The sequence below is a fragment of the Pteropus alecto genome, unplaced genomic scaffold (genome assembly GCF_000325575.1).
Source record: "Pteropus alecto unplaced genomic scaffold, ASM32557v1 scaffold276, whole genome shotgun sequence".
NCBI lineage: Eukaryota > Metazoa > Chordata > Mammalia > Chiroptera > Pteropodidae > Pteropus > Pteropus alecto.
This window is the reverse complement of record NW_006438074.1, coordinates 7,213,827-7,237,480: the sequence shown is the minus strand read 5'-3', so window position 1 is coordinate 7,237,480 and position 23,654 is coordinate 7,213,827. Positions and strand designations below refer to the sequence as shown.

Sequence of the window (23,654 nt, the reverse complement as noted above, 5' to 3'; positions counted from 1 at the left end):
GTAGACAGCTGGTCAGTTGGACTTAGCTGGAGCCAGCAGGTACCCTGTCTTTAGAACCGTAACTTGATGCCTTTCCAGGAACTCCCCAGAAGCCAGAGCATTCTTATCTCCAGGTGGCACAGTGTGTGACTCTGGCAGGTGCCCATGTCCCAGGGCACAGGGCTGGGGTGTAAAATAGAACTCCTTTTGTGTCAGTAGTAGCTGTCCAGGGGGCCATCTTGGAAAGGATTTTTGAGGCTGTATCTGGGCTCAACTGTGGATGAGAAGAAAAGGCCAAATATCTGTCAACGTTAGTCTAGGGATGAGAGATGGAAAGAACTTCATGGGATAAAGAAACTAGGAGTCTTCATTTCACTGAGGTGCATTAGCATGAAGTTACCACTATCTCTATAATACTAAGCTCACCCTAGTGGGAGAAACTCATTGAATGACTCCTTCATCCTGTATAACACAGAACCTTCTTCTATTCCTTGGATGAATCCACAAGGACATAAATTCCTATTGGTCACATAAAGCAAATAGTTTTCTTATTAGAGCAGAATCTTCCAGAACCCCTACTGACACAGTGGGTTTTATAAGATTGATCAGTTATTTCCAGCCAGATCCTTACCACAGGCCATTTTAATTATCCACTCCTCCTCATGGAACCCATGTTTTAGAAGATTATCTGAAAATTAATTAGATTTCAGTTGTTTTCATAAAATATAGCAAAATATAACTAGTGTTACTAGAATGAGTTAATATAATTCTAGCCAAAGCAGAGAGAAATAACATTTTAATTAACCTGTGGAGTATTAGAAGAATATTTACTTTCTATTTTGGAGGTTGAGGAGAAAGCAGAATTGAACATAGTTGAGGGCCAACTTTCTAAGGAACTAACTGATGTAAAATGCTTTGAAAATATTATGCACTAGTTGTTTAAAGTTGTTTTGATGAGAGTGATCCCATGAAATCAGAATATTCTAGGTAATATATGAGAATATAGGGCACAGTATTGGTTACCAGGGCTTCACCGTTGTTCAGACCTTGGAGAAAGTTTACTATTGTCATTGTTCTTATGTAGTAAAACTTCTAATATTTATATGAAAATATGAAAAAAAATAAGGATATTGTCATACCTTTAAGGTTAATATTACCACTTGCTTCATATTAAGTAACAGAGTCCACGAAGTATTAAGTAATTTACCCTAGGACAGAGAGCTTTTAAGAGTAAGAATCAAAACCTAGATCTTCTGATTTTAAATCACAAATTCTTTCTCCACTGTGTTACATATATTAGCATCATAATAAGATCATGAAACTGAAAGGAGCAGGCTTTCTTCTCCTCCTGTAGAAGAAGCTAAGAGCAAATTCTACATCTCTTCCTTAAGGCAAGAGTTGGGTTCTTTCTTTTTAGTTAGTTCAGGAGAAACTGACCCCAGGGAATTTGTCAAGGGCCAAATAAACTCCTTAATGCCCTGTTCGGAAATCTGGATTCGTCACCCTTGACCGTTGGCTCAGACCCACCCTTGCCCAAGCCGGTGCGCATGGAGGATCCTTGTTTGTGTCACTTTGCCATCAAGAATTACCAACAGATGACGCTTTGGCCTGCTGCCTGGGGAACGGAGCAAGGCTGGCTCAGGATCGTGTGTTCAGATTTAAGGGCCTCCTCTGATGCTGTATACATGGTATCTGAGGGATCCATGATCAAGGCTTAGAGGGGGTGATGATAAGAGAGAACAAGTGGGTCTCAGTTGCAGCCCCTGGAGAGCCTATGAGAACTCTCCAAATCAATGAGGCTGGAAGCAACAGGAGAGGGGAGGTGGGGAGGTGGGTGTCAGTTGCTCAGGATACAATTAGCAGATGTATGTGGGCTAATAAGCACAGTGAGAAAAGGCACAGTCCCTGTCCTCAGGGAGTTACCCAGTCCGGTGGGGAAGAGGAGTGTGTGTGAGAGATGCTTTAGAAGAACGGACCTCCAAGAGTTGTGGCCACGTAGAGGCACTGTTCCCTGCCTTTTTCTGGGACTCAGTTTGGAATCATTAAAAGTGACTTGCACACCTCCCTTCCTTCAGTCAACTCAGAAGGACTTGTTAAAAAAAAAAAAACGGACAACTGGCTTTGGCTTGGGCACACACAGCTGTAAGTAGAAGTTGGCCTCAGGAGTAAACGGTCCCCAGGCAGGCCATGTTCTCAGACCAGAACAGCACCTAGTTCTTCCCCATGTCTATCAGAGTGCCTCACATATCATAGGGACACAAAAAATGTCTGTTGAATGGATGAATGAATGAACAGCGTGAACTCTCAGCATGTCCTCTGGCGGTATACCAGCTCCAGGTTGCAGAAGCCCAGAGGTCATGTGACTGGAACGCACTCCACAGGCATGAGGATCGGGACTCCCACCATCCTCCACTTTCCACACCTTCCTCCCCTCCTGTCCCAGTTTCAGGAGATTCGCAGAGCCCTGAGGGCTAGGGTGTCCCTGAGTTTCTCTATAGCCTGAGCCTGGCCCCGCACCAGCTCTTGAGAAGGTCTGTTCCTGAGCTGCTCAGTCCACCTCTGAGCACCGGCTGCCTTTGATGCTCAAGAGACACCCTGTAATTCAATTAGGAGCTCCCTCCAGGGAGCATGTAATTATGTCCTATCTGGGCCTTGTAATGACAGCCCCCTGCCACTGTGCCCTGCTCAGCTGCCCAGAACCTTTCGCTGGGAGGGAACTAATCTGCTTAGCCCAGCTTGGATGCAGTTCTGCACAGCACTTCCCCGAAGGCCTCAGAAATGAGTCCCCACAAAGCAGAAAGGGCCTCCTTGGGGGACTGTGAGGGTTTACTCGGTGCTGCTCTGCTCTTTGCCATGAGCCCCTCTGCCCAGGATTGTCTGAGTAGGGGGCTGAGGGAATGGCTGAGTGGGACGCTGAGCGAACTTCATTCTCGTCAAATGTCTGGAGCCCCAGCGTGTCCCCTGGCCCTTCTGGGGTTTAGAAGGGAGATGAAAGGAGATCGAAGGCATTTGCCTGTTTTCTACGTTAGCTTATGGAGAGAGGGTGTTAGACGGATTGAGTTACCCTGCATTTTACCTGGATAATTCTAATGTACTCTGGAGTGGAAGGCAGGCTGCTGTCTTGAGCTATGGGGGAAGTTGCCTTAGTTCTCTGCTTGACTTTCTTGGCCCCTTTGGGCTTAATTTCTGTGAAATGTTTTAGATGCAGGAACAGTGCTTCAGTCTGACATGGACACTGCTCAGGATGTCTCTCCCTGTCTGCACTGAGGTTTACTTGAGCCCTCATCTTGAGGAACCCAAAACCTTTCTTTGCGGCTATGTGGAACCATTGACAGTTTGCACACACACACCCCCCTCCCAAATTCATGTCCATCTAGAACCTCAGGATGTGGCCTACTTGGAAATAGAGTTATGGCGAGGTTATACTCAATTAGGGTGGGCCCTAGATCCTATGTCTGGCACTCTTCTAAGATGGCTATGTGACGACAGAGACTAAGATGCAGAGTGATAAGCTACAAGCCAAAGGACTCCAGAGACTTTCTGCAAACAATTGAAGCTAGGAGAGAAGCATAGAATGGATTCTTCCTCAGAACCTCTGAGGAAGACATCAACCCTACTGACACCGTGACTTCAGGCTTCAGCTTCTAGACCTGTGAAAGAATAAATTTCTTTTTTCAGCCACCAAGTTTGTGGTAATTTGTTACAGCAGCTCCAGAGAACTGATACCCAAGCTCTGCACAATGCCTAGTCTAGACTTTGGTAAGTGAGTGAGGGCCCTCATACCGATGGCCAAAGGACTGGTGGAGAGAAGGGCTCTGCTGCCGGGGTTAACTGTCCTCAGGACCCTGACCCACAGCTCCCAAGGCACAAGGAGGCCCGAGCTCATTTAACAGCTTCGTTATAATCGTAAGCCTTTCAATTCCTGTTTGCAAGTTAGATGAGGGTCCAAAAAACTAAAATGGCCACTTTCTCTGCCACATACTCAAATCGGTTTAGTTACATTATTGCAGGTATTATAATGACCTCTTATCTTCCAATCTCCCTAGCCCTGGTGAATCGATAGTTCTTAAACAACTGCCCAAGGTCTCCTGCTGATGCTCTATGAACCATAGGCCCATTTCTCTTTTCCATCTTTCCGATGGCTAAACTCTGGGCCATTGACAACAATGCTCCCACTGTATAGTTGTCTTTCATCTTGTGACTGGGAAGGCAAAAGAGGGTCTCATTCTCCAGATTGTCTCTCCCTTTGGAGTTCCCTGGTACCTTGCAGCTGGTCCTGAGATACAAGTGTATTCCTGCTTGTCCTGAAATGTAGATATGGTACCTTGCAGCTGGTCCTAAGATACAAGTGTATTCCTGCTTGTCCTGAAATGCAGGTATGTTACCTGCTTTCCTCTGCAAAGTCCCTGGCTGGGGAACAACTGAAAATACCATGGCCGTTTGTGATGAAAAGAGGCGGCACTGATAGGTGAGTAGGGGGCACTGAATGAGGGTTGTGGATCTGGAAGGCAAAATTTTGCTTTATCATTTGCACAATGAAATTTCCAGTAACCAAAGTCTGAGAACAACAGTATAGGTAGAAGCCCATGTACACATAGCAAGGTAATAGAACAGGTTGATTAAATGTACAGATCAGGTGTCACACAGACCAAGTTGGAGTCCCAGATTGGAAACTGATTGGTGATGTGATCTAGGGAAAGTTACCTAACTTTGCACTTTGTTCATGTATATAATGTGGATAATAATAGTATCTACTTCATAGGGTTGTTACAAGGATTTAACATGACTATAAAATATTTAACATAGTGCTGAGTCTAAATTACTCATCAAGGGTATTATATTGCTATTTATTAGTAAAGTAGTTAATTAATAGAATCTTGGCCATGTCACAGCCACTCTGACCTATGTGGGCCAGCGTTTTGCTCATTTTCCCCCACCAGTAATTATTTTCCCTCCCTGAGCCCAAGGTGAGCTTTTAGGAAGAGACAGTTGATCTAAAGATAGAAAGCCAAATAGTTTTGTCTGGAGGAAAGTGGAGGGAAATATTATTTGTGCGTTCTTTGACAATGTCAGAGAACATGACAGGCTGCTCTCCAAGGAGCAAGCAACCCTAGGGCCAGGGTATAAGGTGACCTTGAGGTTGATTCCTCTGCATCCTGATGCAGACTTTATTGGACTCCTTTGGGAGATGAAGGGAAAGAAAGAAGTAACATGGAGAGAGAAGGAGAATGAAAGGAGAGGGAGGAAGAAGGGCTGAGAGGATGATGGGTAAAGTCTTTTCTTATGTCGAGTATAATTGCATGTAAAATCACTTGCCAGTGGGACTCAAGTTGGGACAACTATGATAATTATAGTACAGGATCCTGACGGTTCTTAGGCGTGTCTCTGAGCAGCACGTAAGGAGTGTTGAGGCCTCTCTCACTAGAACCCGCCTCCCAGGGCCCAGGGCGCACCATCCACCCCAGAGCCTGTTGCTGATCAGGAAGCTTTACCAGAATAATTACTGTTTCAGAGTGAAATCTCATCTGTGGGCTCATGTGATGAAAACCACAAGCCTGTGGGGCCTGGACTCCTCTAGATGGAGAAGCTTGTCTTGATGGCCTAGTGATCTGAAGCAAGATAAGCAACATTCCCATACTGCTGTCCAAGGTTTAGTCCCTTCCTCCATGCTCCCCAGAAGAGGAAGTTCAGTGACCAAAGAATTAAATATTGTCTACAGCCACGCTACCCTGAACATGCCCGATCTCGTTTGATCTCGGAAGCTAAGCAGGGTCGGACCTGGTTAGTACTTGGTTGGGCGACCACTTAGGAATACCAGGTACTGTAGGTGTTTAAAAAAAAAGAATTAAATATTTTCCATCACTCTGGTTTTTTCAATTAGGGCCTCCTGTTTTTTTGTTTGTTTGTTTGTTTGTTTTATCCTTATATTTGAAGATGCCTCAGCCTCACCTTCATCTTATGTAAGCAAGGCAGTTTTCTGTCATCGAATGTGACTATGGTAATGGTTATATGCTATGGTTATGTTATAAGACAAAGGTGAAGGAATTTTGCAGGTTTAATTTGGGTCCCTAATTAGGTAATTTTTAAGCCTTGACTTCAAGGGAAATTATCCTGGGTCTGACCTGATCAGATGAGCTCTTTAAAAGATATGAGTCTCTCTCCGGCTGGCCTTGGAGAAGCAAGCCATGAGTTCTACAGCGACAAGGAAATTAATTCTGCCAGCAACCACTGGAATTTGGGAAAGGACGCTGAGCCTCAGATAAGATAGCAGCCCCAGCTGACACCTTGACTGCAGTCAAATTGTGCCTAGACTTGTGATTCATAGAAACTGAGAGGTAATCAGTGTTGTTTGTGGTAATTATTTATGCAGCAGTAGAAAACTAATACACACAGCTAAGGAAGGGCAGAGTCAGGTTCAAACACAGGTCTACCTGCCTCTAAAGCTAATGTACTTCTCCTTTATACTGTCTCAAACTACAGTTTCCTACCTACCCTTCCTTTCGTTGTTCATCTATCTCACAGTGTCTGTGGTTCGAAATACCATAGAAAACCAGTCCAAGTAGTCAAAATTATGCCAAAAAGTATAGTCAATTCTCATTATTTGCAGCAATTATGTTCCATAAAGTCGTTGAAAACACTGAATTAGTGAATACTGAAGCATTGCTCCTGGGGGTAAATACAGAGTTAGGTTTCTGTGAGCCTCTGGTCACAACTTTTTCATCAACCGATGAAACCTTGTTTTAAGTGTGCTTCTGTTTAAAGACACCTTATTTAATATATACTGTTGACTAATTAACATTAAACCCATGGTGACAGCGCTATAGCTTGTGCCTGAACAAAGCTCACTTAACATGCATATTTTCTCCGTAAGGCACATCATGGCCCTCTTGTATTAGAAACACTAGACAGCACTTCAGCACTATGCTTGGGGGCCATTTTAAACAGCAAAATCACCAACAAAAACAATCAAAATGTGAAAAACATGGCACTAAACAGACTGCAAAAGGCACTTGTTTACAAAATGAGATGCTATAAGAAGGCAGAGCATCACCTGGTCACCCTCGCCTGGGAACATGTGGTCAGATGACCCCAATTTTGTCAACGTGTGTGTGTGTGTGTGTGTGTGTGTGTGTGTGTGTAACAGGTAGGTTGTTTTTTTCCCTTCAAATCTTTTTCTAGTGTTTTTTTTCAATGACTATTGAGGAGCTTGAGAAGGGTCAGAAATAGGAGCCCTTCTCCTGTTTCCATCACTGGGCCTCGTTAGAAAGCAGTCCTCTCCTCGATAAATTTCACAATTCTTCTAAGGCACCATTAAAAGAGGGAAACTGAGTCACTACTGATAAAACCTGTTTGCCCATCACTCTGTACTAAGAAGTAAAATGTGCTGGAAAAGCCTTTTGAATACAGAAATTCAGTCCCCCTGGACTGCCCCTTCCTGGCCTTCTTGCAGACCCAAATATACCTGCCAAAGCTAGTTTGGCTTGAACTTTCTGGCCATGGCATTGTGGACGTTGCTGATCTTCCACTGCCTGTACTGGGGGAGACATCCACGGTAGCCATTGTATTTTGAAGAATGCTGAAGGGGTGATGCCCAGGTACCTAGAGCTAGGTGTGGGTTAGCCAAATAAGATGCCTTTTCCTCTCTTTCTGCCTGTGGTGGAGGAATGCAGCCAGCCCTAGAAGGTGGTGATTTTGAGACACACTTGTAGTGTTCCAGAGGACCCCTTATACATAGCCTCTAATTTGAACCTTGGGACATGCTGTCTTCTGGTGCTGCCTTCCTTCTTTCCTTATGCTCATCTCCTTTAAAACCAGCTTTGCTGAGTGTCTGTCTTCACCCCTCCTCATTAGTGACATTGGAGCCCTTCTCTTCTTCCTACCTTGCTAACTACAGCTCATTAGAACTCAGTAGCAACAGCTGTGTGTGCCAGGCAGCAGCAGCTGTTAGGCCAAAAATGGGGCTGGGGATTTGGTGTTGGGTGACAAGGGTGGTGGAATGATTTTCTGGGGCAGGTGAGCTCATTTGTTTCTTTTATCCCTCTCCCTCCACCTCCCCCTCCCCACCCCCCGCCACCCGCCTCCCCACTCCATGCACACATTTCTACTGCACCAAAGGAAAACAGAAAACAATGATCTGTCTGGAAATGTGACTGTCTTTGGATACTAAGCCTGCCATCTGCGGGGGACCCTACTGTATCATCAGTCAGCAAAACAGAGCAGAGCCCTGTGTTTTAGAGCTGGTACAGCAGAGCAGCATCTCTATTGAGAGGGCTCCCCAGGGGAATCTGTTTCCTTCATTAAGAAATTAAATAGCAGACCTGATTCCATATTCAGAAGTCATAGCTAGGTGCAAGTGTGGGTGTGCAGGCACCAACCAACCCAGCTGGCGCCACTCTCTTTTCTCTGCAGTGACTTGTTGAATTTAATAATAGTGGATATGTATGAAATCCAGAGTGATTTGAACTGAAGGTTTAGGGGCTTTGTGAAAAATTGATATGGAAGGGATTTGGAAGTGAATGAAGGATTCTTCCCTGATACTTCTATTCAATTTTGGAGCCAAAAAAGGCATTTACGAAAAGTAAAAAAACAAAAAACAAACAAAAAAACTGAAATAAGGTTTAATCTGAGAATTTCTATGTGTTATATGAACCATACCTTATAATAAGAATCTGTTTTTTCATGTCATACCCAGTCGGCAAATATGATTAGTGAATACCTAGTGAGTTCAGTGAGTTCAGGGCACTAGGCTAAGAGGGGTTACCAAATGTCTTCATTTAGCAGTCTCGCTGAGCTCCCAGCCTGTGCCAGCACTGTGCCTGGTGCTGCCATGTGAGGAGTGATAACAGAGAGTATCAGGCCTCGAAGAGCTTACAGTTTGTCAGGAGATATCAAACAAGTGAGCCAAGAAAATGATTTGCCATCTTTGAGATAGTAAATTCATGGAGTTGACAGTCTTGTTAGGAAGGTAAAACATAAACGTGAGCATTAAAAAAAACAAGTATTAAAGAGAGTAACAGAAGAATGCAATTGACAACTGAATTATGCAGACTACAGAGACCATAAAAATTCACTAAAAGAGATCGTTACAAGCTGGGGACAATCCAAGAGAGTTCTTTTTGGAGATAGGTTTTAAGGCAAATCTTGAAGGATGAATTACTTTTGTTTTTTGTTTCCTATAAAGTCTTTGTGTCAAATGGAGGTTAAAGGAAGGAGACACTGTGACAACCAAAGGAAAAGATTTCTCTAAAGATTTTTCTGATATCCGAATCCAGCTCTTTAGGTCTGAATGTATCCTTTCAACCAACATTGTTCAAGTCCATCCTCTGTGCTAAATGCTCCATCACACGGGGAAGATACAGGGATGGTTCAGGCACAGCCCCAGTCCCTGTGCAGCTCACAGCTCAGTGGGGGAGAGAGACATAAACAGGGACAGTACAACGAGATAACTAATCTATGAGGTGGATGATGGTGGCGTTGTGGGAACTCACAAGAGGGAATGACTAACTGTGTACAGGGGAAGAATTCATAGAAGATAAGTAAGTAGCTGGGTGCTGTGAAATGTGTGCGCAGCTAACAACCATGTTACATTTTAGAGGCCAGAGAGGAGGGGATAGAGCTACTGGTTCTCTGTGGGGCAGAGGTAGCTGTGGGATTCTAGGACAGCAGCAGCCAAACCAGCAAGTTGTTGTTGCTGTTAGAGCTCGCATCAGCTTTGGGATCTGGAATCCGCTCTCCCAGGCATGAGTTCAGTTCTTTCCCGTGTGTGAGTGGTTTTCAGCCTGGCTTCTCATTACAATTACCCAAGGAGCTTTAAAAATATTGATACCTGAGTCCTACCTCCAGAGATTCTGATTTCACTGGGCTGAGGTGGGGCCCGGGCATCAGTATATTTTAAAAGCATCCCAGGCAATTTTAATACATAGCTAGGACTGAGAACTACTTCTCTAGATTACCTATCTGCACTCCAGAGGTGCTCCCAGTCCCATCTCTTCATGAGTGGACAGGCTTTTTGTAGTAAATGGAGAGAGTTCTATGCCACGGCCCTGGGTCCAAGCACACCTGGCTTTAAGACTTCATGCCACCATTTAGTGACCTTGAGCAAGTTACTTAAACTGCCTGAACTTTACAAATCATTAATTTGTAAAATAGGGACAATAGCAGTACCTTGTCATAAGATTATTGTGAGGTTTACATGAAGAAATTCCCAGTTAATAAGAACTCACACAGGTCCCAGGGGCTAGGCCCTCAACACTTAATGTTTTAAACCAGAGGGAGCAACCAGGTGTAAGGAATTTTATGCCACCAATTCAGAAATCTGTGACCATTGTTCGGAAATAAAAACCTACCTCCAACAGCTTTCATTTGGAGGATGTGTGAGCTGCAGAGGGAGGAATGAACTCCACAGGGTTACTTGGAGGTGGCCAAGAACAGAACAAAGCTCAGGAAAACACTTGAATGTCACTCGTATTTGTGCTCAATGATTAACTAATGAAATGAGTACAGCCCCTAGACCAAAACTTTTTTGGTGAGGTGTAAGAGGAGAGTATCAGGGGTGGCTCTCGGGTGGTAATATTCCTAAAATTATAGCATTTAACTTCTGGTGGTATACATTAATTGATTTATGATCCATTGAAACTAGGGCATATGTCCTTGGTGTCTCATTCAAAGCCTCATTAATCTTCTCACTAAGTCTGAGGAGAGCTTGTCTGTTGACAAGTACAAGGGTTTAGAAGAGGGCTGCATGAACTCTTGTCATATGGAAGAGGTCCACAGATTGAAACAAACAAAAGCTACATTTATGAGCTGTCGCTTTGGAGTCCTGTGTCTGCTACCAGCCATTGGACCTGACTGAGCTCTAGAGCCAGGGAGTTCAAATCTCCAAACTGTCATTTATTAGCTACATACACTTTGTCATGTCACCTAACCTCTTAGTACTAGGACACAGGAGTTAAGAGTATGCTTTGGAGACAAACTCAAGGATCTGAATCTTGAGTCTTTCATTTTCTAGGTACATAACTTTGAGCAATCTATAAATGAGCATACTAATATCTGACATATAGATTTGCTGTAAGGTCTAAATGAGATATTACGAATTGAATATACTTGGAACAATGTCTGTGCATATGGTAAGCTCCTGATAAATGTTAGTTAAAGTCAGTCAACTAACCCACCAACAAACTAAAACTTTTAGCCAGGGTTGATGGAAAGAGTCCATGAGAGAACGCATTTAAAGCACCTAGTACCATGCCTGACACAGAGTAAGTGCTCAAAAAATTAGTTGTTATTATAATCAGTATCATTATCATCATCCTCTTCTCCATAGGCTTTAGTTTTTCCCAGCTCTTTCCTAGACAAATATCTCAGCCGTGGCATAAATTTAACTGAGTCCCTACTGTGTGTGTGGCTAGATGCTCTAGAGCATACTGAGAAGTGTGACTTTGTTCTCACCTCTAAGTAGCTTATGGTCTAATTAGGAGGAGATGATGTAATCAGAATGGAAAGGAAACTAAACATATGCAAAGCAGTTTGTGAGAAGTGCCCAGTGCTGCAGATAAAAGATTCAGCTAGATCTTACTGATGCTGTAGATGACAAAGGAGAAGGGTGCACCTTAAACTAGGCTTTCAAGAAAAAGGCTGAGAGAATCAGTAATGTACACCCGTGCTCCTTCCAAGCCCTATGCAAAAGTGTTATCAAATCTTCACAATACTTTGTTAGTAGGTACTATGCCCACTTTATAGAGGAGGAAAGTGAGGCTCAGACTCACTGAGTCATTTGCGCAGAATCTCAGGATGCGAGATGGCAGTGCCATTGCTGCCTTGCTCCTATTCCATTCTCTAAATCCCCCGTAGCGTCTGCCTGTGAGCATGTCTGGAGTTCAGTCCACAGAGAGGAATGGGGAGGCACCGACACCTACTCCAGTATGGCTTTTGGCAAGTTATTTTACCTCCATAGTCCTCAGTTTCCCCATCTGTTCATTGAGGATTGTATATCCCATTTTATATGGCTGCTGTAAGTCTGCAGTGATCTAATGTATGTGTAACTCGTTCATCAGGCAGTCTGAACCCAGAAGGTATATTGGACAGTTTTGTTTTTCTCCATTCACTGTTTCCCAGAGCCTTATGTTGAATTGCCCTCTCTCTCTCTGGGGCATGTACCTTAAGCTCATACCTTAATGACCTCTTGGACAGAATCCACGATTTCTTGGAAACTTCTGTTGTTAAAATTGTTCTATCCATCTAGTTTAAAGCACTAATCTCAAATCTCACTCGAAGTCCCCTCCTCCAGTGTTAGCGAGGTTCATGATTCAGGGGGGACTTCAAGTATGATCCACTGCTTGATTCCTCCCCACACCCTGGTCCTTGGAATAGCACTGGGGGTTCATGGTCTGTCCCTGGGACACCTCTACTGTGACCCCTTTCTGGGCTCCAGCTCCTCTTATGTTTCGGGTCAGAGAGGGGGAATAGGAGAAATGTCTGGGGTTGTCACTCATTCTGGCTTCCATCCTCTATTGACATAGCCCTACAGGCACTATGGACCCTCTGAGAGAGGGGCAACTATACTTCCTGTAGGCCAGGCTCCTTTCCCCAACTCCTCTCCCAGCGGGTATCCCTTGATCCAGCAGCCGCCTTGGCAACCTCACGGCTTTTCCCCACCCTCTACTTTTGTGGAGCCATGGGAGCCTCTGGATTCCTCTTTCATACTCTCTGAGACTCATAGGAAACTGGAGGAAGGGGAGGGGCATTAGGACATTACACTACTGTCCCTCCTCACCTGGCTGGCTTCATGGATCCAGCAGGCCACCCACTAGGCAAGAAGGAGCATGCATGAATCCCTGTGTTCTCTCATAACCCCTCCCGAAATCTTAAGGTCTCACCCTGGCTCTCTAAAGAACTCTGACATCTCTGCTCTGCTCATTTTAGTGGCAGGACCAATGAGGGCATGTAAATTATTCACTGGGAGTGAAACACCAGTGTCCCCTTCGTGGAGGCATCCCCGATATTTCTGAACAGTCTTCTTAATGCCCCCTTCACTTGGCTTGGTGGGGTGAGAGAAAACACTTCTTCCCTTCATGAAAGGAGAGAAAGAAGCCAAAAATCTCCCCACCAGCCAACAGCTCAGCACCCCTCCTTCTCTCCTCTGTTTTATAGACCTGGAAGGGGAGTTCCTGGAGTGGTGGTTGGGGGAGCTCAGCTGCCTTTGCAAAGTTCTGAGGGAGGTGTCTGGCCTTGACTGCTCTTTTTAAAGCCTCTTTGCCTCAGCTCTGCACTCCAATTGCCAATGTTAGGACAGCAGGAAAAGTTCTGTCCAACATCCTGATAAATATGTAACACATATTAGCACAGGGCCTGGCACTGGGCAGGTGTTTTCTAAGTGGTAGCCAACAGGAGGCCTAGTGTATGATTTTCCTTTTTGCTTAAACTCCAAGGTGGCTAAGACCATTTGTTTGTCCCACATAGCAAAGTAAACAGAGCACTGAGACTGTGGAGCTCTCTGCCCTGTGTCCTTATCCCACCCGGGAGTCTGGAAGGCACAGTATAGACCTGCTCATTCCACAAGTGTCCACTGGAGCCTGCACTATGCAAAGCACTGCACGAGGCCACAGAGACCATCTTTTCTGAACTCTAAGTCAGGACACAGGATTAGATAACTTCAAGTATGGGGATTAAGGAAAGTGATGGTGGTTGTAAGCAGAGCTCCAGGTCTTCTATAAGCTCTAGGCTTATAGTCAGAGCAGTAATGGGAGAGGTTTGAAACATGATTTAATTTGCTCGTTCTAGATATGTGGTACAGTGGTCAGAGCTATGAGCTCAGAGCAGGAAGAAACCACTGGTTCAAAGAAGGGTCCATCATATCTAAGCTGGCTGGTGGGAAGCTTGCGCCATCATTCATTCATTCTTTCTTTGGCTCAGTCAACAGTGATGTTCAGGTCCCTACTAGTCTAGGTACTGAAGATGCAGCAGTGAATGAAGCAGATAAAACCCTTGCCCGGAGGAACTTATATTCTAGGGATCGAAAACCCCATTCTCAATGGCCCTTCTCTTTATTGGAGAAACCACAGGCTGTTCTCCAGTCCTGGGGCTGATTGCTTCAAGAGTGGAGTCACACAGGCCATCAGGAAGTTCTGCCAGCCACATACCACCTCAAAGGCAGGGGCTGCAGGCACTGGCAGTGTGAGCAAGGCCACCTGCTACTCGGCTGCCCCTGCTTCTCCTTTCTGAGAGCAAGATCTCAGGGACCATCTGCCATCCACTTCTCCCCGCAGAGTGCTGGGGAAAGGCGTATGAGTGGATTGAGAGGCATGATGGATTGAGGCACTGTGGAAGTGAATCATTGCTTAGCATGGAGAACAAGGAGACTGGCTCAAAGGACAGGCCATGCTAAGTCATCCATCGTTCTCCCCCACAGAGGTGAATTAAAGATCCCATTTTTCCCAAAGAGTCAAATTAACAAGGTGCTGGAGGATTTCCAAATTGGCAAGGAAAATTGTTAGCACCAGCTCTCAATTAAGACAGACTGGTGGGTTGTTTTTTGGAGTAGATCATTGTATTTGGCATCCGACCCTGACAAAGAGATGACAGCAAGGGGTTTATATTGAAAATGCATCTACCTCTGAGCAGGTGGCACAAATAAGCATCACTGTGCTTTCAGAAGCAGGAATCACGGTTGTGCCTGGATACCAACTACCTCAATAGTCACAAAGATGAATTTTCACAAATTACGAGTTAAGAAATTGTTGCTCGTTTTATAGATCTGTTTACCTCAGGCTTCCTTTTAAGTGGCCAGCTCCCTCAGCACTTTAAAAATATGACTGGATTTACAAAAACTTGATACATAAACAGATTTTCATTATATTCTTAGCATTAGCTGTTAGAAAGAGCATGAGTTTCAAGTTTTAGTGGCCAGGTTTCTAATTCTATTTCTGATTTCAGCAAAAGTATGGCATCACCTACATTGATTAGAACCAACATTGCCACGTTTTGTTTGAATTCCTGTCAGATTAGCTGAACTGGGCATTTGGGATGATCACCATTAAGCGTGGCCTCCCGGCTTTGGTACTTAGCATAGCATGACCTCATGGGTCCTCACCATGCGTGGTGGTGTTGCCCTGTCCTGCGTTATCCCTCCCACGCATGGACTTTACCAAGAGACATGCTGTGTCAGCTCCTCTCCAGCCTCAGTGCACCTTACTCTGAATAGGATATCACCACCTAAGAAAATATGAGGGTACTTGTCTCCAGCCCTCTTGTAGCTTTTTCTAGGTGACAGTGAAAAAAAGAGTGGCTGCAGGGTCTAGCATCTTTGGACAGACCACCTCCGAGCCTATCATCAGGACCACTTGGCCAGCCTGTTGATGAGAGGTTATTCTGTCTGAGCTGGGAACACAAAAGAATTAGAAGCATTATTTACATCCTATTGTTTCTTTTCTGTTTTTCTTCAAGGCCTCTTTTTTTTTTTTTTTTTTGGCTTGAACAAATGGCAAAGGCCATTCCATTAAAGATGCCAGGTCAATGCTAGGTGCTGCTGCCATGCTAGTGAGGAAGAAAGCCCCTCTCTCCCTTGTATAACTTCAAAATACACTCGTTTGGTTTGAGCAGTTGGAGGAGGGGGCTGTAGCTGGGATAAGGAAGGATTTCTTAACTCATGTTTTCTTAGCTTTTATGGAGTGTCAATCCTGGCAGTAAATTAGAATTCGAAGACAGTGGTCAGTGATAAGCAGAGAGGCCGAAGGTATTGCCAGGGACAGGCAGCAGGGACAAGTGAATTGCTGGCTGCCCCCACGAAAGGGATTTGAAGGTCTCATGCTGTCATCTGGTGAATACCCAGATGCCAAAGGCTGGGCTAGATCACTTGCACTCCTGCATCCACTGTCTCATCTCACCTCCCTTGGGACTGACTGACAACACACACTTGCTCACGGAGACCAGATATTCAGCAGCAAAGCAAAGAGCTGAATTTATCTGGTCAATCTAGATACCCCTCTCTGAACATCACACTGCCAGGATCATCACCTGATAAGGGTGCCCCAGGACGCAACTGGAGAGTGAGACAAAGGGCTTCCTGTTTCTTCCACATTTGCCTTAGCTACTTAGAGCAGCAAGTCGAAGCCACCAAAGCTCCACTCGTCTGCCCTCCCCGCACACACACAGTGGTGTTCCTGTGACTGGAAGTCTGAACCCCTCAAGTCTAGTCTCAGTGTGGCTGGCCATGGATTTGCTGGCTGCTTGACAAACTGCTTTCTTCATCTGTAAAATGAATTTATTCTTCCATGACTGGTTTTTAATTTTTAGCACTAACATACTAGGATTCTCACTAATAAACTAAAATAGTATATAGTGCAAGGGGATGGGCTCCTAAATATTACAGTGAAGCCTGCAGCATTTCATGAATTCTCTACTTTCTCTGATGGAGAGTTTCCATTTCTTATTTGGTATCCTTTTGCCCATTCCAGTACAGCAAGAAGGGATCACCAAAAGAGGAGCTCACCAAAACAAGACAAGCTAATTCTTTCATTTTTTATTTATGTCAGTCAAATAGATGCCATGGAAAGAGGCAATGGATCCAGGTTCTAGCTCCAGCTCTGCCATTAACCGTGTGTGTAACTTCTGTAAATCAGCTGTTCTGGACTCCACTTCTTCCTTGGCACAACATACGGGCAACCTGGATGATTACTAATCACTCTTACCCCTGCCTCCCCTCCGATGAAAATTTGCTCACTTGGGAACTTTCCCATCAGGCTTAATGCCAGCGGATGCCCCTCCTCCTACTGAAAGACAGCCCTTGACCCCGCCCTCTCTTTCCTTCCCTGTGACCTGCCGTCTTTTTCTAGTTCATCAATTATTCTCTCACTGTACTTATCACGTCTGAACCATCGCTGTGATCTTTACTTTCTATTGTCCTTGAACTTCAACCTGGTTTTCAGAGAGCCTTCCTAAACAATTACAGACTTTGTCACACTGTGTAACCAACACATCTTCCTTCATCAAGTGCAATGATCTAGAAAACCCACAATTTCTCTCACTTTTAGCAAGAGAAATTAATGACCCTCGAGTTCCGCAACTTGACATTATTAGGGCCAATGTCTGAATTTGTCCCATATGTCCTTATCGCTTCTGTTCTATCTTTTAGAAAACCTTTCCCATGAACCCATATCTTCCTCCAGCTCCATTTTTTTGAGCACCTACCGTATACCCTGCGCTCTAGCTTTTATTATGTTCACCTTACTGATGAAGAAACAGGCTTGGAGGCTAAATCATCTACTCTGGGCCACAAAGTTGTGTGGAAGCTGAGTGTCTAACAAAGCTCTGTCAGACTCCAGAGCATTGTAGAAGCTCTGCTCTCCGCTTCCTCTCTTATATTACTTCAGCTCCTACTTTCTCCTACCTCCAGCTCCCATCCAGACTTCTAAAATGTCTTGGTGTCTGCAGGCCCCCATTTCCCTTGATTCCGTGGCCTTCTGCCATCTCTGAGATCATCCAAGGCTTCTCTGCTGTATTTGACACTGTTGATTGCTGGACTTTTTAAAGCTCTTTACTTCCATGCACTCTAGAACAAAGCATTCTCCTGGCTCTTCTCATTCAGCCTCTGTCTCTTCCACTGGCAGCTTGTTCTCCATCACACCCCAGAAATACTGGTGCTCCTTAGGGTCTCACATTTGCTGCTTTGTTGTACAATCTCTTTGCTCTATTTCATGCACTCAGATTTTGTCCGCAATTTCTGTAGACAAGACCCAAATCTGTATCTTTAGTCATATATTCCATTACCTGCTAGACATCTCCACCTGAATGTCTCACAGGCATTCATCAGTTATGTTCCTCATGGAACTGCCTCTTCTTCAGTTGGTAGCATCATCCTTCACCTTGATACTGGAGCTAAGTAACCTGTGATTCTTTCAAGCTACCCTTGCTTTGCTCTGCATTCCATGTCCTTCTTCCTAACAACTTTTTCTCATAGATGTGTCTCAAGATGGTCTCCAATAATCCATTCCCTTCTTTCCATCTACCTGTTACTACCCCTACATCAGGCCTTCATCAGCTCCATCTTTTTATATTACAATAGCTTCCTAAATGGTCTCCATGTCTTTAGCTTGTCCCTCTTCAAGTCCATTCTCCACATGGTCACCAAAGTAAACTTTGCTCCTAGTAAGTAACAGAGCCAGACTGGAATGCAGTCCTGTCTGGTTGCATTGACATTACTCCACAATCAGGCCTCAAGGCAGACTTGGCTAATGCATGAGGGCAGAATGGGGAATGAGCTACCAAGTACCAAGAAACAGTTCCAAGTATGAGCACTATAGATGATGGTTGCATTGATCAGGATAGGTTTGAGTGTACTACAGTAACAAAGAAACCCTGAAATCTCACCAGCTTAACACAATACACTTTTATTTCTTGTTCACTAGAAATAAAACAAGGAAGTCTGAACATTAGGGTGCAAGAATACAAAGCCCAAGTAGGACATGTTGCCCTCCTTTACTTCATGCCTACTTCATCTGGAACCAGTGGCCTCCAAGGTCACCATTCAGAGGCAGAGAAAGGGGAGCCACATAGGATCTTAAGCGCTTTGACCTTCACTTTCAATTATAGTTCATTGGCCAAATCCAGTCACATTTCAAGGGAGTCTGGGAAGTTTAGTGGAGGGAATAGATATCGAGTGAGCACTGTCTCTGCCACAGTGCTTCAGTGACATCTGCCTCATATCCCCAACGGCTTTTAAAAGATGTTACCTTGTTAAAAGATGTTGAAGGTATGAGCTTGGAGGTCTCCTGGCATGCCTTTAAGTCTCTCCAACACAATCCTCAGAGCTCTTTCCTCCTTTGTGAGAGGGAATCCTGTGTGGAAGAGACACCAGGGAGTTCTCAACAGGGCAAATTGGCAGATGCCCTTTGAACTCTGTACCCCCTGGCTCTGGCCCTTGTGAAATTCAATTTTGTCCTCCCATTGCATTCCCAGGAGAGCAAATGCACTGCCATGAACCGCACCTGTGAAATGCGCACCTATGAAAGGCACTGCCATGTCTTCTTTGCCCCAGAGGCAGAAAAGAGTAGGCCTAGAGATGGAGCAGGGAAGCGTTGGAAGGGAGGTAGACGTGAGGGTGGGGGAACTCCAGTCACCCTCACTGCATGGCTGAGTCCAAACTCCACAGCAGAGAGCAGTCCTCTTTTTATTAAGGCATAGTGCCTCTTCCAGAATAATTTACAGCACACAACCAAGCCTGCTGTGCGGCATTTCAATTTGTCATTAAAACTCCATTCCTCTTGCCAGAATAAATGAGCCATTTACAGCCAGGGCGCCAAGATGGACTGTTGTTATTTTTTCTGCCTTTGTTATTACGAATGTTCATAGCTCTTCTCAGAAAAGCCCCTGGGGATTCCTAGAGGGCTCGCCTTGCCATTCAGGTCAATTAGTCTGGTGTGGGGGTGGTTTCCTGGATAAAGGTATTACCCTTGCAGGAGACTTCAGGAAACCAGACTGGGGCTCCTCCAATGTGGTGAGCCTGAAAGTATCACTTGTACCTACATGTGCTTTCACACATGCATGCACACACACACACACACACACTCACTAGCTCACATGTGCACACATATGTGCAAACACAGGACAGAAACAAAGGTGGGAAACCCAGCATCTCTTCCTTCCCATCTGTCAGCATGGTTGCAGCTCCATCAAGGGTGGGAACCTGTGGGTCAGCAGGGAGATTTCAGTTAAGTTGAGTATCATTAAGGAAGGTTATTAAATTCCTCTTAAATGTGTACATAGACAGGCTCAGTAGGTGGCTTTTAAATGTTTTAGGGTCTTCCGGGTCTCAGAATTCCAGCCCCAGATGCTCTTCTGGGCTGTCTGAGCCAGACCAAGCAGAGGACAGTGAAATAAACAAGTCAGTCAAGTGTTCATTGACCAAAGGAGGGAGAGATTCCTTGGGCATCTAGAAGAGGAAATACTGCCAGTGACTAAGGAAGAAGTTTGCCCAGATCTGAGGGTGACGACTTTATCTTATCTATCTTTATATCCCACCCCTTGTCAAACACATACTACTCTGGCAGGTACATAGAAGATGCTTGGTAAAACTCTCTTGAATTGAACTCTGCATAAAAGATTTGATTCTGCCCTCAAAGAGTTCACAGTTTAGTTTCCCAGAAAGCACATGCCCTCCTATCTCTGCCTTTTGAAGTCTAGCCTATCTTGCAAGGCCGCTGGCCCAAATTCTTTTCTCTGAGTAAGACCACTAAGTCAGTGCCACCCTCTTTCTCTTCCTAACTAAATCTTGTTTACTTGAACACTTAACTGTCTCCTCCACTGGCCTGTGAGGGAGCATATCTGATTTTTCCTTATATCTCCCACAATGTCTAGCACGGTAGTAAAATGCTCAATAAATGCATGAAAACATTAGAACAGCTTGCTAAATCTCTGTTTTATGAGTTACGAAACTTCTCTAAACGTTTTCTTCTCTGTAAAATAAGGATAATAATAATAATACCCTCTTAGGATTGCCGGGAGGATTAAATGAGATGATATGTGTAAAGCTCTGAGCACAGGCGCCTGACTCACAGTGATACCAGTTACTGTGTAATGGGAGCCCCGAGGGGAGGTTTTCTCCGCATGATTCCCCCTCCTTTACGTGCAGGAATCCAGATCAGAGTGGTCAGATTCCAGGACACCGTGTTTTCTATAGGTACTTCCCTAGAAGTAGAAATAAGTTTTTTTGGGTTCTCTCCATGCTCTGTTGAACTCTCACCCTCTACTCACAGGCACTGAATGTAGCCTTTCCAAGCTTGAAAAGGGTGTGATCTGAGATTGGTTTGAGTGTAGAGGGGAATTATATTTAGGTCTGCCCTGGAGAGGAAAATGTGCCTCCCCAAGGTCTGTCTGGCCTAGTATAGAGGAATTACACATGGGTATTTAGGGCCAGAGCCCAAGCTAATAATGAGCCACTTCATACACACAGCCACCTCCTACTACCACCACCACCACGACTGCGCCTATCACTACAACAGAGGGTAATAACCTGGCGATAACATTGGCAAATGTCAGAGCACCCTGCTGTTCAGACTTCCTTGGTGCTCTGCATGAGCTTTTAAACTGGTAGGGAAGGAAAACTGTTATACTGACACATATCTCATGAAAGGCAGGTGGAGAGAGCTAAAATAGAGGCACAAAGGAAAAATACAGGGTAGAAGGATTTTTAACAGCCTGAGGCCTGGCCCATTGATTGGGAGAAAGAAAGCATGTTAAAAGAGGCCACCCTATAACCATAACCGTTTTTTTCTTCATGGTTTTACTTTTTGCACTGCTGCTCCTAACATCTTTTTATCACAGTCTTAATAACCAGCATGTCATCAATTTAACTTAAAAATGTTAAAATGCATCACTCTGGGAGAATGTGTGGGAGGAGAGATGACTTCATTACAGAAGTGAGTCTTAAAGAAGTAGGAACTATATAGATGTCTAACCAATGTACTGTATACTTGAAACTAATTAAAATAAATAAAATTTAAAAATGAAAAAAAAGGTAGGGTTTTGCTAAGGTGACATGGAAGGAAGGACATTTCTGGTCAAGAGAAGGAATTTCAGGGCCTATTGAGGAAGGAGTGAGTAGTGAAATGTGGCTGGAGCAGGGTGTGGAGTGAAAGAACTTCGGAGTATGATCGAATCGTAGACTGCCTTGACCATAGGCTGAAGGGTTTGGATATTGCTCTATAGGCCATAAAGCAACCACGAAAGCTCATTTTGAATAAGAGAATGACATGACAGATCTGTGTTCTTGAAGGGTTAGTCTGCTAGAAATATGGAAGACAGAAAAGGGACAGATAGGGAAAATCCAGAAAGAGAGCCACCATTTAAGGAACTATCACAGTAATGCAGGTGAAGGATGATAGGGCCTGGATATATCTACTGGAATGACTAGTTATAGATGGGTAGTAAGGCATTCTATGATGAGAACCAATAGATTTGGAGACTGAGTGGCACTATGGAGGGAAAATAAGAGGGCGGTCAAAGATGACTGTCCAGTTTCAATCCAGCAGGACGGAATGGATACGATTGCCCTTAAGTAAGGTGGAAAATCTAAAAGTGGGGAACAAGTTTGTGAGATATTTGGGGGTTAATGATGAATTCCATTTGGGGCATATTGTTTTTGAGACATTAATGGGAAATTCATGGGAAAATGTTCTCGACAAATGGAAATATGGAGCCGGCATTCAGGATAGGTTTAGGGTGAAGGTCACGAGAGTAGAGAATAGATTGAAGACACAAGGGCAGATGAGATCACCAAAGGGGAGAATTTAGAATTTAAAGAAGATGCCAAAGGCAAACTCTGCAGTGTCCTTTCTCTTTGTGGTTCTTTTCAGACCTGAGCGTAAACCATCAGAGTGTCACGATGCTAACACCACCTACTGAGTGACCATAGGCAAGTCTCTTCTCTGTAACGGCCTGACTTCTGACTTCCTCGGCTATCAAATCAGGGGTTGAACTGGTTGATCCACATTCTGGGAAGCCATGTTTAGAGAGAATGTGACAATGTGGCTGCTATCAGAGAAGGCCATTCTGAGGGAAAACTGATCAAAGAAAGTATAGCACAGGGAGGACACTTTCTGGTGCTGGTCCCAGATACTCAGGACTCAGCTTAACCCATAGCTATCACTGTCGACAGCCTTCAGCTACTACTAATCACATTCACAGAGAGAGAAACAATTAGAGTTGGGAGTTAACCTGTGGGAGATAGCCAAATACTTGTCTGTAAGACCTGTCAATCAGGCACTACTATGCCCGGGCAGGTTCAGAAAGTGCCTGCTCAGCACACAGTGCCCAAATATCTGACCTTTACCAAGTCTACATTCACGTCTTCTATGGACCTAGTCTCAGCACCATCCAGATTCTGTTTCCAAAGAACACAACATTTGGTTCTTCATTGTAGGTGTCTGGGATTTAGTTTACTTTCTCTCTCTCCCCCACCACCACTCCCAATCATTTCTGCCTTCTTCTAGTCTAATTAGCATGTAAATTACTCGGGAATGAATTTGGGAGCCATTACTAGGGGAATAGAAGGCATGATGGGAAGGGTGGAAGATGTTTCTTGCTACTTCCTACTGTGCTCAGCAATTAGAAGGCATCTTGGGAGTCCCTCCCTGTGGCCAGGAATTGGTCGTGGCATGAATAAACTTGATGGTAGGTTTGAGATGATACCAGCACTCTTAAGGTCAAAGAGACCTAGCTGAGAATGGTAGGAGAAACATGGATTTTTCCCTTCCCTGCATGCCACCTGAAAACTTACTGCCAGGGCCCTGTATTTAATTCTAAAGTAAGTGTGTGTGTGTGTGTGTGTGTGTGTGTGTGTGTGTGTGTGTGTGTTTTCTTTCCTCATTTTTAGTCTAAGTTCCCCAGGACGAAATTTTGTGTTTCTTTGTACAATAGAGCCCCCTTAACCGTGGTTTTGCTTTCTGTGATTTCAGTTACCCAGGGTCAACCCCAGTCCAAAAATATTAAATGGCAAATTCCAGAAATAAACAATTTATAAGTTTTAAGTTGCACTTCATACTGAGTAGCATGATGAAATCGCCTGCTGTCTCGAGCCCTCCAGAAAGGAATTGTTCCATCCTGCCTGGGATATGAATCCTCCCTCTGTCCAGCCTATTCATGCTGTATGCTCTGCTTGCCAATTAGTCACTTAGTAGCCACCT

At 44.5% G+C, this 23,654-nt stretch overlaps 1 protein-coding gene and 1 pseudogene across 1 annotated transcript in view; both read left to right on the top strand.

The window, feature by feature from the left end:
* SLC8A3 (solute carrier family 8 member A3) overlaps nt 1–23,654 on the top strand; it is a 101,718-nt gene that overhangs the window by 10,114 nt on the left and 67,950 nt on the right. The window lies entirely within an intron of this gene.
* On the top strand, nt 5,691–5,809 carry LOC112482451 (annotated as a pseudogene).